General features: G+C 39.1%; 1 pseudogene; it reads left to right on the top strand.

Moving 5' to 3' along the window:
* The first annotated feature begins 1359 nt into the window (after positions 1-1359).
* Positions 1360-15317, top strand: LOC137750434 (5'-AMP-activated protein kinase subunit gamma-1 pseudogene; annotated as a pseudogene).
* Positions 15318-18875: the final 3558 nt, after the last annotated feature.

The following is an 18875-nucleotide window of genomic DNA, read 5'->3' as shown; positions in this document are numbered from 1 at the left end:
ATATATGTGAAGTCTATAAAATAATACAAATGAATGTATAGGCAAAACAGAAACAGACTCACAAATATAGAAAATGAGTTAGTGGTTTACCAAAGGGAAGAGGGAAGTGGGGGAGGGAAAAATTAGGGTTATGGGATTAACAGATACAAACTACTACGTATAAAATAGGTAAGCAACAAGGTTATTTTGGATAACAGGGAATTATAGCCATTACCTTGTAATAGCTTTTAATGGAGTATAAGCTACAAAAATACTGAATCGTTACTGAATACTAGTTTCATATACCTGAAACTAGTATAATATTGTAAATCAACTACACTTCAATTTTTAAAAAGTAATTGATACTATGAAGAAAATAAACCTGGTTAAGGTGATAGACACGAAAGAGAGTGTACTTTGGATCGAAGACTTCTCTGGGGAGGTATTTGAACTGAGATCTAAAATGTATGAAGGAGCAAACCATGCAGAAGCAAAGCATCCATGCACAGCAAAGAGAGAGTATAAAGTTTCAGAGGCAGAAACGAGCTTGGTGTGTTCCAGACTCTGCAAGGCAGCACTACGGCTGCAACAGAGTGAGCAACGGGGAGAGGAGGTAGAAAGTAAAGCAGATGTCAGGTCACGTAGGGCCTTGTAGACCATGTGGAAGAGTCTGGATTTTATTTTTAATGTGAAGGGAAGTCTTTGGGACGTCTTGAACAAGGGTGTCATGTGGTCTGATTTATGGTTTTTAAAAGCCCATGGGGGCCGCTGTAAGAATTAGTAGTCTGTTGGGAATTCCCTGGCAGTCCACCAGTTAGGACTCAGCGCTTTCACTGCCAGGGGCCCGGGTTGGATCCCTGGTCGGGAAACTAAGATCCCTCAAGCTTCGAGGCGCAGCCAAAAAGAGAAAAGAATTTGTAGTCTGTAGTGAGGAGGGGTATGAGTGGGAGCAGGCCAGCCAGTTGAGAGGCCCCTTAAAGAGTCCAGGTGGAAGATGATATTGGCTTGGAAGAGGACGGTAGCAGTGTAATTGGAGAGGAGTGACTAGTCTGAAGACAGGTTATGAAGACAGAACCAAAGAACTTACCTATGCCTTGACTGGGTGTGGCATGTGAGGCCGTGAGAAATCAGGAAAAACATGTAGCACTTTGGACCAAACGTCTGGGTGGATGATGGGAACATACTGGGGTCAGGGGGACAGGTTTGTTAAAGGGAAATCAAGAATTCTAGTTTGGACATGTAAAATTTGGGGTGCCTATTAGATACCCAAGTGGTGGTGATAAGCAGGGAAACTAGGAGTGCGTTATCAGCCCGTAGGTCAGCGGTCCCCAACCTTTTTGGCACCAGGGACCGGTTTCGTGGAAGACCATTTTTCCACGGATGTGGGTTGAGGGGGATTGTTCAGGAGGCAATGTGAGCGATGGGGAGCGGCACATGAAGCTTCGCTCATTTGCCCACGGCTCACCTCCTGCTGTGCGGCCCGGTTCCTAACAGGCCGTGGACCGCTGCCGGTCCGAGGCCCAGGGGTTGGGGACCCCAGCCGCAGGTGGTATTTACGGACATGAGACCTCAGATAACAAAGGAAAGGATTTAAGTGGAGTGATGTTGAGGTCTGAGGCCTGAACCCTGGGGCATATTTAGGGTAAGTGGGAAGAGGAGGAGGAACAAAGAAACGGGCCAAACCGAGAGGGAACAGGAGGCACACCAAGATTTCGGGGCTGTGGAACACAGGAGAAGAAAGTGATTCATTGTGTCAAATGCTGCTGAGATTTAAATTTTATCAATCGAGCAAACTGCTAAATAAAATATTATTGTGTTTATTACATTTTGGAAGGCGAGATTCAAATTTAGAATTCTCCAACTCCTTGAGTTCCTTACCAGAAGGAACTGGCATAGAGAGAACTGGTACCCTGACCTGCTCCCCCAGCTTTTTCTTCTCTCCCTCCAGATTGAATATCCAAGTTCCACCTACGCATGCTTCCCCAACCCTCCACCCTAGTCAACAGCCATCTCTGAGGCATAGAGATATATACACCACATCCCTTGGATCTGGGGAACAGCCCCTAATAGGCCCTGGGAGCTGGTTTGGGACCATTTAGACAGGGTCCTAGGCATCCTGAGTGAGGTCTGGGGAGGCGGCAAGTCCAAAGGTTTGTGTTCCCCTTGTGGGAAGGGGCATAGCCTGAGGGGGGCCCGAGTGGGGTCCTCTAAAGCATGGGGCTTAGGGGCAGTACTGGAGTGGGTTAAAGAGAGAATGGGGAATATGAGGTGAAGTGGTGAGAAAGCAGTGTAGTCCTCTTTGGAGGGACTTTTCCTATAATGGGGAAGTAGCTGGAAGGAAAGGAAAAGCCAAAGAAAACTTAGTCTTTTTGCTTTTTAAAGACAGCACTTTTGCATGGTGATGGAAAGGATGAGTGGAGGAGAGAATGGGGATAATGATGGGCCCACAGTCCTTCAGCAGGTGAGAGGGACAGGATCCAAGCCTCAGGGGGAGAGATTGGTACAGACAGTTCTTCCACTTTTGGATGAGGGAGAGCAGATTCAAAGGGCACAGATGTAGGTAGCCTCGTAAATCTGGCAGTGGGAAGAAGAAAAATCATTCTTTTCTAATTGCTTCTAATGTTTACAATTACTTAGTAAATGAGATCATCCACTGAGAGTAGGGAGAGACAAGTTGTGAAAAGTTACCTGAGACACTTAATGGTTAAGATGGTAAATTTTATGTTATTATGTATTTTACCATAATTAAAAATAATAATCATCTTAGGGAGTTCCCTGGTGGCTTAGTGGTTAGATTTCCGGGCTTTCACTGCCATATCCCAGTTCAATCTCTGGTCGGGAACTGAGATCCTGCAAGCCGTGTGACTCAGCCAAAAGAAAAAAAAATTTCAAAAGGTGAAAAAAGGCTAATAAATAACCATCCTTCCTTTTTTCAAAAAAAAAAAAAGCTACCTGGGAAAACAGGAGAGTAAATATATTAGGGAAATGTAATATTAGAGGCAGTACTAGGAGCTTACTGGAGATTTATGGACATAAATTTAAAGCAAAACCAATAAGCTTAATCGTGCATGTTTTTCCTCTGCTACCTTCAGTTGCCAGGGTACAAACAGGTGAAGCAGGCAGAAAGTTGGGTTAAGAGAGTTTGATTGATGTAAGAAGATTTGTGACTTTAATTAAAAAATATTTAAGAGAATTTGATTGACTTAGACTAAAACTGAACGCTTAAAAACTTCTGGATTAGTAAACAATTTCAGATTTATTAGGTTTGTAAATAGTGTTTCAGTGCTTAGCAATTTTGTTTGTTTCATTTATAAGTCTGCCTTGTCAGACATTTGAAGCACTGAAGAGAATCAAATCTGTAATTGTGGTTAAAAATGCCAAAGCTAAGGGAATGTTATTAATCAAGTTTGTAAGTGATGTTAAATATTTAGGAGAATTTACTATGTCAAATTTACAAGCTAAGTTAGCACTGATATAAGAACAAATGAAAATCAGTCATTAACTTTAGATAAGACTTATAAATACAACAAAATCATCTGTGAGTTATATGTTAAAGGCTTAGGGAAAATTGGGTTTTTACATTTACAAATTTAGCAAATTGAGCATTAATTAAAATACAAGTAACTGTAAGTATACTCTTGTACTCACTAAGGCCCAAATTTAGATGCTAAAAATACGGCTGTTCCCTATGAGATGCCATCTTATGCCAGTCTCACCCTTTTATTTTCTCAGCACAGGTATCTACCTTCCATGTTCCAAAATTCCACTAAAATGACAGAAAAATATGCATTATTTATATATACAAAATCATTTATATTTAATATATATTATTTATATATAAAATATTTATATGGTCTGGCAAATTTTGCATATAGATCTATAATTGCCAAAACTAAGAGTCCTATTAGTAAATCAGAAATGATGAAGAATTCCTGTAAGATAGAATATATAAGGGTTCCAATCAACGGCAAAACTAGGGTAGAGAAACTTGACACTAAACACTCCTGAGGGAAGGTAGCTCTTCCCAAGGAATCCAGGGGGAAATCCAAGATTAGAGTAAACAAATAGAAGAGAGAGAGAGAGGTCCACCTGGACAGTTGTTAAAGTAATTAAATACAGGGCTGCATTTGGCCTGGCTGGATCAGACATCGCCCTCTAGCTGGCAGCTCAAGGCAGATAAAGTTCCCAGGTTAAAGACCCCAGGACTACTTTTTGAACAGGGGAATAAATACCTTTCTTGGAGAAGGCTCTAAACTTGAAGGCTGGCCTGGATGGGGAAGTAGAGCCTTTCTTAACAGGGTCTCCATAACAATAGGGACCGAGGTTGGGGAGGAAGAGAAAAGGTTGTCCCCAGTGCCTGGTCCTGTCATTGCTACATGGGTAGCTCTCCAAGGTAGGATGCTTCAGAATAACTGCAGGGGCAGCCGAAGGAGGCAAGCAGTGCCCCGGAGCATACTTAGCTACCTACAAAGAAGGATAGAATATCTCTACCCCTAGAATATAAACTACCTGGTCTGGCAGTACATTTACCGCATCTCTTAAAATCCCAAGAATTGGCTCCTGAAATAAGAACAGGGATTCTCATTTGGACTAACAACGCTCCAGCTTCCAACACTGCAAATTCTAGAGAAAGGAGTGGTGGATACAAGAAACATAGTGTCTATAAACACTAGTAAAACTTATGACTATATCTAAATAAATGTGGATATGTTTATTGTGAGAAAAATTAAAAACTGGAACTAGAATTTCATAAGATTTCAACATTGGAGGGGGCAGGAAAGGGTTTGAAAGTAGGTTATGGCTTGAATTATTCCAAGGGGGCTGTAGAGGCAAAGTCAGTCTAGATACTAATGGGAAGATATCTGACAGGAGATTTAAGATGAATTGGAATGGGTCATGTAGGAGGCTTCTGGGGTGCTGGAAATATTTCATTTCTCAACGTAAAAATGTTAAATTTTGTTTGCTTTATGTTTTTTTTTCCCTGAGTGTCTTATATTTCTGTACATATGGTATTTTATAAAAAAACATTTAAAAAATCAAGAGTGACTGCTAGATTTGGGATTTTCAAACCTGGCTGCATATACAACATGGGGAAGGTTTAAAAATACTGATGGCCAGAGCACACCCCAGACCAAATGAATTAGAATCTCTGGGATGGGGACATATGTATCTGAGAACCACTGTACTAAAAGAATAAAACTAAACAAATTCAACAGGAGGAAACAGTAATCACAATCAATGTTAATGGGTTAAATTCTCAAAGTAAAAGAACTCAACAAGATCACTGAGATCCAAGTTTCCTTCATATCTCAGGTTTCCTATCTCGGTATTGGCTCTGTTCTCAAATTCCTTGTGGCTACAGGACTGCTGTAGAAATGTTATCCCTATGTGCTTTTAGGTTTATATTAAGAGGGAAAGAACTCTTGAGTTTATGCCAGATATCTCAGCAAAACCTTCATGGCATCTCTTTTCTTCTACTGTGATCGTGTGCTTAACCCTGAGCTAATCACTGTGACCAGGAGACTTTGGTTGGCCAGGCCTACATCACAGGCATGCCCACCCCCTGCCCCAAACTCAGGGTGTAGTCAATATTGCCAGAACGACATGGGATGAAAGTATGGGGGAGAGCTGGAGCCTCAGGCAAAACCCAGAAGCTGTTAGCAGAAGTAGAGTGAATGGAAGCTGGGCAACCAAAGAGAAAAAAAAATTCCATAATGGAAATATAGATTCAAGGCATTAGAAAACAATAAAAACTAAACCAAAGTGGGTAGGTTCAAAGTGGAGGTTAAGAGATGGAAACTGGTTAAGAAAAATATCCTGCCCTACAGAAACAGTTGTCTATGGCCTTGACTGAGGCCAGAGAAGAAACTATTAAGGACAGTGGACAAGCTGAGTCAATCTCCATGGTTACCAGTCCATCCTATATCCCCAAATATGTATCTGCAGCTCAGATTTCTCTCTCCACATTTATATACACACTTGCCTTCTGGACAACTATACTACATGTCTGAGAGGCAGTTCAAATTCATCATGTCCAAAACTTAATTATCAAAAGGTGCCAACCCTCCTCTTCTTAAATGCCTTTTCTTCATTAATTACCTCAGGCTCTAAACCAGGAACCTAGAATCATCTTTTAATTCCTTCCTCTCTCACCTCCATGTCTCATCTTTCTCTAAGAATGGTTTCTATCTCCATTCTTCATCAGGATTTAGCACAATTGTAATTTAATCTTTGGGTAATTTGTTTGAATAGTGATCACTCCCACTAGGCTGGATCCAGGACAATAGGCCCATTGCAGTCTTTCCATTTTTGCATCCCCAAATCTGAGCTCTGTTACTGGCGTTCAGTACTGGCGAGTATTTGTAGAAAGATTAAAATCAAGTCTGCCAGCATCGAGTTTTATGTGCCATTTTCCAAACTCAACACTATATTACTACCTGAGTAATCTTCTGAAAATGCAGATCTGACTATATTTTCCCCTCTGTTTAAAATCTTTGCATCTTTCAATGACCCCTCATTCCCTAAAGGAAAGCAGTGTTTCTTAAACTTTCAGTGTCTAATAACTACTTATTAGCTGTCTGGAGCATATTGAAAACCTCCAACTTTAGGTAAACATTCATAAAATTTTTAAATAATAAATTTAGTATAAATTAACTTAAAAATTAATAATATTCAAGTATCCCTTGTTATCCAAGCCTATTTATCTCCTGAGTTTGAGTTTGGAAATCAAGTTCATATAGCAAGGGATACATATACTTGGTACCTGAATTCTGGATAACAAGTAGCAAGAGTTTGGATAGTGCAGTATACCAGGCTTACTAAAAAGAAGTATTCAAATATACTCAGATCCTGAGTTTGGGTAGAGAGAGTTGAAATAGCAAAAGTAGGATGATGAGAAATATCAAGTCAGCGAAAGGGATACTGCTATTTGCAATCAATCATTAAAGTATATAACATACACACATATATATGTGCATCTGGATTAATGACAGATTCCATTTATTTTGTTCTGCTAAACTAGAAAGCATAACTAAGAATTATGGGCAGCAAATGCTTGGTGGCCCTACAGATGGTTGTGTATATTTGGATGGGACCTATACCTAGAAACAGTTGTGAAGTCTTTCACTAAAGGCCACTTTTACAAGCAGGTAAGTCAAAGAATATATCTTATTCAAAGGCTGGATGGTTGGATGTTTTAACTTGGATGGTAGTTGCAAATGAATTTCTAATGTTTTTTGTTTGGGCTCAGCTCTGGAAAGAATTTCTCCATGTTTTCTGGCATAGTGAATGGTTTTTAAATATGCCCAATAATATGTTGTTGATGTCTTTCTCCAGAAAATGAAAAAAAATCAAGTATTAGGAAAGAGTCAATGCCTGCTAACAAAGCCTCTTCACCACAGTTCAACTTCCTGATATCTTATCCTTGGCACTGAATGTCCTAAGAGGTTGGGCCTGAAGTGAGAGGTTTGAGCTTTTCAAGCTACTGCCCAGGGCGTGTTGACACCCACTTGAAATCATTGAGGTAACATTTCCTTACAACACTGGTAATGATGACAAGGACCAGATTTATGGTTTCTGGCTTACCCTGGCATTACTGGTGTTATAAAGAAGTCTTATCTCCTCCCTCCTTTCAATTATTCACATGAGTACCTTCCCCTTGGATAGACAGCATGCTTTAGGGTGGAAAAACAGTTTTAGTACACGCCGCCCATTTCTTCACAAAACACACAGGAAAGACATATGCTCCCTGATGGAGATTTGATTGTGCTAACAATTTTTGTTACTTCTTCAACACTTAGTGAAGATCAGCATGCATAACTGTTCTTGGTAAATAAAACAGGGTGCAATTTTAGCACCTGGATACAACTAGTTTTGAGTAGTCAAGTGAGGTACATGGCAAAAATGGCCCTAATTCTTCATCCCTCCTTATGTCCATGCCCTTTGTCACAGTGTGGTAGCTCCCTCACACTCTACATCTGAGCTGGCCATGGGACTTGCTGGGGCCCAGTGGGATGGTAGCAAATGTGACAAAGCAGAGACCTGAAAAGTGCTTGCATGTTTGGGCTTGCTCGTTCTTGCTCCTCTGCCTTTGCCATAAGAACATGCTTGGGCTAGCCTGCTAGAAGATGAGATGCATAGAGTAGAGTTACCCCACTTGTCCCAGCCAAGTCTATCCCAGACTAGTCATGCTGATACCCAGACACATGAAAGAACCCAGCTGAGAGGAGCAGAGCTGCCCACAGCACCCACAGCCAGGACTGGCTTCATGGCTATGGGGCCTTTGTAGTCACACAGGGTCCTGCGCTAAGAAAAGTCCCATGCTTGGTTTAATGTTCTGCTGTCATGACCTTGAGATTCTTAATAACTTCTGAATAAGGGGCCATGCATTTTTATTTTGCACTGAGCTCCACAAATTATGTAGCTGGTCTTGCCCACATTTTAGCATGACACCTGGATGAGCCTAGCTGAGATGGGAAGAACCACCTCACTGGCCTACAGACTAATGAGATTAATAAATTCCTGTTATTTAAGTGACTAGGGTTTGTAGTTGTTTTACATTTTTGTAGCAATAGATACTGACACACCAAACCTCTTTTTGCTGGACACATGGCTGGTCCTCCATCAGCATTATCTCAAATACACTTCTAACCTGCATCATATCTCACAAAAATATTAGATTAATTGATAATGAGAATTCAAAATTATAAATTATGTCTTTCTCATTCATATAGCTACCACGGAGATGCAAAAAGCTGGTTCATTCTTTTCCCACAAGTGGTTTTACTCAACTGTAAAACAAAATATTGGCTGTCATCAGTACAACAGTAATAGTTCCACCATCTTTGTGTGCCATTTGTGCTATGCAGCATACTATCCTGACATTAGGTTTGCTTATGGCTACTTTGGCTTTCTCTCTCAGCATTTTATTTGTCCTGAATTTGAGGCTGGCTTTATAAGCATGTTGGCCATAGCATGACTTGTATCTGTTGGTGCTGCTGCCTTGGCATCTTTGCACTTAGAAATAAAATTAATCAATTTCATACTAGAAAATATTATTTTGTGCTTGGTCCCAGAAAAACTACTGGTTGACCCATAAGGTTATGCTATTTTGGAAATGATGCAAAATCTCTGAGAGCATCACGAAGCTCTCTGACAGAGTTTTCTAATACAGAGTGCGCAAGGGGGGATAAATCCCTTGTTCAATAAAATCCAGTTTTTAGATATTCATAGCCACACTTCCCGTTCCCACTTTCCCTTTCAGCTGCTTGGGTGAAATCATCACGTTCACAGATGCTCTTGTCCCAATAGATCCTGAAGTCCTGTTCACTAATTATGCTTCTGAACTGTAGAGTTTATACTACTGTTTTTATCATTGCTTTTATACTTCAATGAACCACTTTTTAGTCATTAATCTATTTTTGTTAATCAGAGCCATAACACAATAGTAACAACAAAAAATGCAAATTTTACACACATAAACAATAATATTCCAATGATATAGCTAAAATAAACTATATCCTAGTAACTGATTTTAACTACACCTTGTTAAGTGTCTGACCAATTTGATCCATCCATATGCATGAACCATTATTAAGAACATAATGGTATTTGATAATTTTTCTTCCATTTCAAATTCATAAAATTTTAAAGAACATATCTTTTTATTACTTGCGCCACAGAAGCTGCTTGAGGACCATTAGTTTTACAGGTTAATTGATCACATTTTAGAAACACTGACCTAAAAGGCCTGAACTCTTTGACATGATATATAAGCCACTTCATAATCTAGTCCCTTGATTCATATAAAACAATAGTCGTTATTAGTGTGTATACACACACACACACGTTGTTATTAGTATAACAATAACAATAGCAACAACAACACTTTCTATTTACTGAGATGATGCCATGTGATCAGGTGCCTTTCTAAGCATTTAAAAGGGATTCTCTTATTTCAAACTCACAGTAACCCTAGGAGGTAGGTACTAGTTTGTTATTATGAATTTACAGATAGGGAATTATGAATATTACAGAGGTACTTGCTCAAGATCACAGAGCTAGTAAGACGCTGAGCAGGAATCTGATTCCAGGCTTGTCTAACTCTTAAGGACTATATTACCTGGCCCCACCCTGCCTCTTCAACCTCCCCTTCCTGTACTCTCTCACAAATGCACACAGCCTCTGTATGCCCCAGCCAGGCCACACTACCTTCCATTCCCCAGAGAAGAGGTCTTCCACCTGTGTCTGTGCCCATCTTGTTCCTTCTGTCTGGAATGCCCTCCGTTTTTCCTCACGTCACCCTTGTGAGCTTTCATTCACCCTTCAGCACCCAATTTAAGAGTCTCCTCTATGAAGGCTTTCCTTCCACCCACACCCCAGATTTTTACCTTGTCTGTAATATCAGCCTAAATTTTATTTCTTTCCATTCTCCAGACAAAAATGCAAAAATGTCTAGAGTGACAGCTGAGTTACTAAGAATTATAAGATGACGGAACATAATTTACTACATTGTACCTGATTGTTCCCTGGTCTATCATTAGTCGACTCCAGTTATTGATTTATGCCTCAATGAATAGGCAATTCCTTACCTTAAAATGTTATTCTCAGGTGGCCAGAGGACAGAATTAATTTTTATTGCATCTATAATAGCAACTAGTTAACTTCATGAGGCACAGGGAATACATTCTCTATTTTACCCTCTCCAATTTACTATCGGAGAGTGAGATCCATGATAATAAGTAAAATTTCTAAATTCACTGGCGCTAAGAACTGGTAGGGATATTGTTTTATGGATACTTAGAAAACACAGCTCTATCAAGGTGGCAAGAATATATCTTTAGGTCTACTGGTAATTAAGGAAGCTGTAAGTTAATCAGTTATATTCTCTCTGAAGAGAAAGTAGGGGCTTCCCTGGTGGCGCAGTGGTTAAGAATCCACCTGCCAACGCAGGGGACGTGGGTTCGAGCCCTGGTCCAGGAAGATCACACATGCTGCGGAGCAACTAAGCTCACGTGACACAACTACTGAGCCTGCTCTCTAGAGACCACGAGCCACAACTACTGAGCCCACGTGTCACAACTACTGAGCCTGCACTCTAAAGCCCACGAGCCACAACCACTGAAGCCCGTGCATCTAGAGCCTGTGCTCTGCAACAAGAGAAACCACTGCAATGAGAAGCCTGCACACCGCAACGAAGGATAGCCCCTGCTCACCGCAACTAGAGAAAGCCCACGTGCAGCAACGAAGACCCAATGCAGCCAAAAATAAATAAATAAATTAATTAATTAAAAAAGAGAGAAAGTAGAAGGTGGTGGTTTAGAGCAACGGTTTCTAAACTCTTTTGAACACTCACTTCAGCAGTAGACATTTGAACCTGCACCCCTGCAAATGTGTGTATTTATTTATAGTTTATGTATGTGTACTACTGAATTAACATACAGTATATTACAAAACATTCATGAAATGGAAACGAAAAGGAATGAGGTAAGGAATAAATAAAAATAGAAGTTCCACTATTTTCCTTCCTTACCCAGTGGATCATCTTGTGTACCTGCTGGGATACATTCACACTACTACTGAAGACCAACAGTCTACAGATCAGTCACTGGACAAATACCAACTGGCCCCGGTGGATCCAGATGCTGGGCTCACCCTAGTGGTCCCCAGCACCTGGTTCGCCCCTGTGGACCCAGGATCCAGGTCCAACCATGCAGACTCTGGTCCCAGACCCATCACTGCAGACCCAAGCACCAGGCCTGCCTGGTGAATCCGGGCTCCAGGTCCACCCCCAAGGACCCAGGCACCAGGTCTTCCCACCTGCTGACCCAGGCACCAGGCCTGCCCACTTATGGATATCACCTAGAATCTCTGGATGGGCTGACTGGTGAAGGGCTTTGCCTACTGAAGCCAGTCTATAAAGCCATTCTTCAAGTGTGTAGACACCAACACAAGGCCACAGGATCATGAATAATGAAGAAAACATGACACCACCAAAAGAAACTAATAAAACTCCAATGACTGACCCTAAAGAAATGGAGATCTATGAACTGTCTGACAAAGAATTCAGAATAATCCTCTTAAAGAAATTCAAGGAACTACAAGAAAACACAGATATACAAATAAATGAAATTAGGAAAACAATGCATGAACAAAATGAGAGGTTCAACAAAGAAACAGAAACTATGTATTAAAAAAAAGTAGAAATTCTAGAGTTGAAGAACACAATAATTGAACTGAAGAATTCAATAGAGAGCTTTGGCAGATTTGACCAAGCAGAAAAAAGAATTAGTGAGCTAGAAGGCAGATCATTTGAAATCATCCAGTCAGAGAAGTCAAAGAAAAAAGAATGAAAGAGTCAAGAAAGCCTATGTGAATCGTGATATACCATTAAAAGAAACAGTCTATGCATTATTGGAGTCCCAGAAGAAGAGGGGGAAAGGGGGAAAAGAAAGCTTATTTAAAGAAACAATGGCTGAGAACTTCCCAAACCTGGGGAGAGATTTGGACATCCAAGTTCATGAAGCTAATAGGTGACTCTAAAATTTCAACACCCAAATCATGTTTTCCAAGACAACTTAGAATAAGATTGTCTAAAATCAAAGAAAATGAGATAAATTTTAAAGCAGCAAGAGAAAAAAAAAATCTCACCTATATGGGAACCCCCATAAGGCTATTAATGAATTTCTCAGCAGAAACTCTGTAGGGCAGAAGAAAGTGGGATAATATATTCAAATTACTAAAAGAAAAAAAAAAACTGTCAAGAATACTTTACCTAGCAAAGTTGTCTTTGAGAAATGGAGAGAGAAAGATTTTCCCAAACAAACAGAAGCTGAGGGAGTTCATCATGACTAAACCTGTCTTACAAGAAATGCTGAAATGAGTTCTTCAAGCAGAAATGAAATAACATGAAAATATATGAAAATATAAAAGATACTGGTAAAGGTTAAGTATATAGTCAAATTCAGAATACTCTAATACTGTAATATGGTGGTGTGTTAATCAATTAACTCTAGTATAAAGGTTTAAAGGACAAAAGTATTAAAAATAACAATAGCTACAATAATTTGTTAGTGAATATACAATATAAAAGAGGTACACTGTGACATCAAAAACATAAAATATAGGGTGGGAATAAAAGAATAAGAGTTTTTGTATGCAGTCAAAGTTAAGTTATCAGCTTTAAATAGACTGTTACGTCTATAAGATGTTTTATTTAATACTCGTGATAACTACAGAGCAAAAACCTACAGTAGATACACAAAAGATAAAGAGAAGGGAGTCAAAGCATTCAATTATGGAAAATCACCAGTTCACAAAGAAAGACAGCAAAAGAGAAAGAAAGGAAAAAGGGAACTACATAACAGCTGGAAAACAATGAGATGGCATTAGTTAAGTCCTTACCTATCAATAGTTACTTTCAATGTAAATGGATTAAATTCTCCAATCAAAAGGCTCAAAGTGGCTGAATGGATTAAAAAACAGAATCCAACTTTATGCTGCCTCCAAGAGACTTACTTCAGACTTAAGGACATGAACAAGCTCAAACTGAAGGGGTGGAAAAATATATTCCATGCAAATGGAAACCAAAAGAGAGCAGGAGTGGCTATACCTATATCAGACAAAATAGACTTTAAGTCAAAAGTGTTAACAAGAGACAAAGAAGGTCATTATATAATGATAAAGGGGTTAATTAATCAAGAAAATACAGCAATTGTAAATATATATACAACCCAAATCAGAGCACCTAAATATATTAAGCAAATACTAGTAGATGTGAAGGGAGAAATAGACAACACTACAATAAGAGTAGGAGACTTCAGTACCCGACTTTCAATGATGGATAGATTATCCAGACAGAAAATAAATATGAAACGTTGGACTTGAACTACACCTTAGACCAAATAGACCTAACAGACATGTATAGAATATTCTACCCAACAGCAGCAGAATACACATTCTTCTAAAGCACACATGGAACATTCTCCAGGATAGATCATATGTTAGATTACAAAACAAGCCTAGCAAATAGCAAATGTAAGATGATTGAAATCATACCAAGTATATTTTTTGACTGATATGAAACTAGAAATCAGTTACAAGAGGAAAACTGGAAAATTCACAAATGTGTGGAAATGAAACAACACACTCTTGAGCAACCAATAGGTCAAAGAAGAAATCACAAGAGAAACCAAACAATATCTTGACACAAACAAAAATGAAAACACAACATACCAGAACTTATGGGATACAGCAAGACTAGTTCTAAGAGGGAAGTATAATGCGATAAACATCTCTATTTAAAAAAAAAAAAAAAAAAAAGCAAGGTTCCTAAAGTGAATGAACCCAGCCAGTGCCTCTTGCAATGGAGATGGCCACGTCTTGAGAGTTTCCAACTCCGGAAAAATGAGCATCCTCAAGAGACCCCAGAATCTAACAATAGCATATACACTTCCTTTATAGAGTCTCTTGCTGCTATGACTTGATTATCACAAGCTCCAGTTTGGTTGTATTTGCTACTTCCCTGCAGGTGATGAAAGCTTTCTTTGCTTTGGTGACTAATGGTATACAAGCTGCCCCTTTCTGGGATAGCAAAAAGCAAGGACTTGTGGGCATGTGTACTATCACTAATTTCATCAATATCCTGCACCATTACTATAAATCAGCCTTGGTACAGATCTATGAGTTGGAAGAACACAAGATAGAAACTTGGAAGGTGTACATACAGGACTTCTTTAAACCACTTGCCTGCATTTCTCCTAATGCCAGCATGTTTGATGCTGTCTCTTCATTAATTCAAAACAAGATCCACAGGCTGCCAGTTGTTAACCCAGAATCAGGCAACATCTTGTATATCCTCATCCACAAATGCAGTCTCAAGTTCCTCAAATTGTTTATCACTAAGTTCCCAAGCCAGAGTTCATGTCTAAGTCTCTGGAAGAGCTACAAATCAGCTTCTATGCCAACACTGCTATGATCTGCTGTATGTGGCTCTGGGCATCTCTGTACAGCATCAATTCTCAGCCCTGCCAGTGGTGAATGAGAAAGGTCATGTGGTAAACATCTTTTACAAGTTTGATGCTATCCACCAGGCAGCAGAAAAGATCTACAACAACCTAGATGTGTCTGTAGCCAAAGCCCTGCAACGTCAATCACATTACTTTAAATGTGTCCTCAAGTGCTACCTGCATGAGACTCTGGAGACCATCATCAATAGGCTGGTGGAAGCAGAGGTTCACCGACTTGCAGTGGTGGATGAGAGTGATGTGGTCAAGGGAATTGTATCACTATCTGACAACCTGTAGGACCTAGTGCTCACGGGCAGAGAGAAGCAGCCCTGAGCTGAAGGGAGAGGGCAGGCAGCACCAGCGGATGTGCCCCACTCACTGCCTGCCTAAAGCTCTGGGAATCACAGATAAAACCCGGTGAGTCTTCCTTGCTCAGGAGTCCCCCTACCCTTCTACCTGGGAGCTGGAGAATGCATGGGGAAAGGAAGGAGAATAAATTTTTAGGTGTCCTTATCCTCACAGTACTCAGAAAAACTTTCAGTCTAGCCCATCCTAGTTCCTATCCTTTTATTCATATCCCCCTTTCTGGGCAAACTATGGGCTCTGTGCCCCCCCAGAAAATTCTGATCTCTAAGAGATCCCTGGGCTTCACTTAGCCTTAGCCTCTATCTCTGCCTCTGACTCCACTATAAGATAATAGCACCATAAAACTCTTCATAAAGATATTTTCATTCATCCTGTTTCATGTTGGATGAAAGAGGCTAAATTCATTTTGTGACATTTCTTCCCACAATGGGAGTGGGGTGGATCATTGGAGGAGGGTTTTGGGGTGTCTATGCTGTATGCATGTGAAGGGAGATGGGAGTTAGGTGGAAGAAGAGGGCAGAGTGGTTAGCTGAGGTTATTGCTTTTCATGGTGAACCTAATTAAAATGACAAGAACCCATCCTGAGGGTTGTCTTTTCATCCTGTTTATGTTTTCCTTTGCTGTGCAAAAGCTTTTAAGTTTCATTAGGTCCCATTTGTTTATTTTTGTTTTTATTTCCATTTCTCTAGGAGGTGGGTCAAAAAGGATCTTGCTGTCATTTATGTCATAGAGTGTTCTGCCTATGTTTTCCTCTAAGAGTTTTATAGTGTCTGGCCTTACATTTAGGTCTTTAATCCATTTTGAGTTTATTTTTGTGTATGGTGTTAGGGAGTGTCCTAATTTCATTCTTTTACATGTAGCTGTCCAGTTTTCCCAGCACCACTTATTGAAGAGGCTGTCTTTTCTCCATTGTATATTCTTGCCTCTTTTATCAAAGATAAGGTGACCATATGTGCGTGGGTTTACCTTTGGGCTTTCTATCCTGTTCCATTGATCTATATTTCTCTTTTTGTGCCAGTACCATACTGTCTTGATTACTGTCATACAGAGTGAAGTAAGTCAGAAAGAGAAAAACAAATACTGTATGCTAACACATATATATGGAATCTAAAAAAAAAAAAAAAGGTTCTGAAGAACCTAGAGGTAGGACAGGAATAAAGATGCAGACGTAGAAAATGGACTTGAGGACATGGCGAGGGGGAAGGGTAAGCTGGGACGATGTGAGAGAGTGGCATGGACATACATATACTACCAAGTGTAAAATAGATAACTAGTGGGAAGCAGCCACATAGCACAGGGAGATCAGCTAGGTGCTTTGTGATCACCTAGAGGGATGGGATAGGGAGGGTGGGAGGGAGAGGCAAGAGGGAGGAGATATGGGGATATATGTATATGTATAGCTGATTCACTTTGTTATAAAGCAGAAACTAACACACCACTGTACACTGTAAAGCAATTATACTCCAAAAAAGATGTTAAAAAAATTAAATTAAATTAAATTTTAAAAAATGACAAGAACCACCCCCCCAAAAAAGAGAAAGATTACAAAACTTTATACCTTAAGGAACGAGAAAAAGAAGAACAAACTAAGCCCAAAATTAGCAGAAGGAAGGAAACAACAAAGATTGGAGCAGAAATAAATGAAATGAAGACCAGAAAAACAATAGAAAAGATAACACAATTAAGAGCTGGGTTTTTTTTTAAAGATAAAAAGTTGACCAACCTTTAGCTAGACTAATTAAGAAAAAAAGAGAGGACCCAAATAACTGAAATTAGAAATGAAAGAAGAGACATTACAGCTGATACCACAGTAATGCAAACGATTATAAGAGACTACTATGAGCAATTATATGCCAACAAACTGGATAATCTAGAAAAAATGGACAAATTCCTAGAAACATTCAAACTAACAAGACTGAACCATGAAGAAATAGAAAATATGAACAGACCAGTAACAAGTAAGGAGATTGTATCAGCAATCAAAAACCTCCCAACACAGAAAATTCCAGGACCAGATGGTTTCCCTGATGAATTCTAACAAATATTTAAAGAAGAATTAACACCAATTTTTCTCAAACTCTTCCAAAAAATTGAAGAGGACAGAACACTCTTAAATTCATTTCAAAAGCTAGCATGACCATGATGCCAAAGCCAGATAAGGATGCTACAAGAAAAGAAAACCAAAGGCCAGTTTCACTGATGAATATAGATACAAATATTCTCAACAAAATACTCACAAACTGAATTCAGCAGCACATTAAAAGGATCATACAACATGATCAAGTGGGATTTATGTCTGGGATGCAAGGATGGTTTAACATATGCAAATCAATAAATGTGATACACCACATTAATAGAATGAAAGATAAAAATCATATGATCATCTCAATAGATGCAGAAAAATACTTGACAAAATTCAACATCCTTTCATGATAAAAAATCTCAACAAATTGGGTATAGAAGGAATGTACCTCAACATAATAAAGGCCATACATGACAAACCCACAGCTAACATCATCCTCAACAGTAAAAGGTTGAAAGCTTTCCCAATAAGATTAAGAACAAAACAAGGGTGTCCCCTCTCAACATTTTTATTCAACAGAGTCCTAGAAGTCCTAGATAGAACAGTTAGGCAAGAAAAATAAATAAAAAGCATACAAATCAGAAAGGAAGACGTAAAAGTGTCTTTGTTTGCAGATGATATAATCTTATATACAGAAAATCCTGAAGACTCCACCAAAAAAAAAAAAAATGTTAGAACTAATAAATGAATTCAGTAAAGTTGAAGATACAAAATCAACCTACAAAAATCAGTCGCATTTCTATACAACAACAATTAACTATCTGAAGAAGAAGTAAAGAAAACAATCCCATTTACAGTAGCATTACAAATAATAAAATACTTAGGGACAAATTTAACCAAGGATGTGAAAGGTTTGTACACTGCAAATTATAAAGCATTGATGAAAGAAACTGAGGAAGACACAAATAATGGAAAGATATCCTGTGTTTGTGGATCAAAAGAATTGATATTGTTAAAAGTTCATTCTACCCAAAGGCATTTGTAGATTCAATGCAATCCCTATCAAAATCCCAATGCATTTTCCACAAACATAGAAAAAGCAATCCTAAAATGTGTATGGAACCACAAAGACCCTGAAGAGCCAAAGCAATTCTGAGAAGGAAGAACAAAGCTGGAGGCATTACACTTACTGATTTATTACAAAGCTATAGTAATAAAACAGTTTGGTACTGGCATAATGACAGACACACAGATCAATGAAAAAGAATCTCTTGATTATTTATTCTAGAAACAAACCCATGCATATACAGTCAACTAATATTTTAGAAGAGAGCCAAGAATACTCAATAGGGAAAGGACAGTCTCTCTTCAATAAATGGTGTTGGGAAAACTGGATATTCACATGCAAAATAATAAAATTAGACTCCTATCTTATATAACCCACAAAAATTATCTGGAAATGGATTAAAGATTCAAATAGAAGATCCAAAACTTTAAAACTA

The sequence above is a fragment of the Eschrichtius robustus genome, chromosome 16 (assembly GCF_028021215.1).
Source record: "Eschrichtius robustus isolate mEscRob2 chromosome 16, mEscRob2.pri, whole genome shotgun sequence".
NCBI classification, from domain to species: domain Eukaryota; kingdom Metazoa; phylum Chordata; class Mammalia; order Artiodactyla; family Eschrichtiidae; genus Eschrichtius; species Eschrichtius robustus.
The sequence above is the reverse complement of the archived record's forward strand: the minus strand, read 5'-3'. Positions and strand labels throughout refer to the sequence as shown.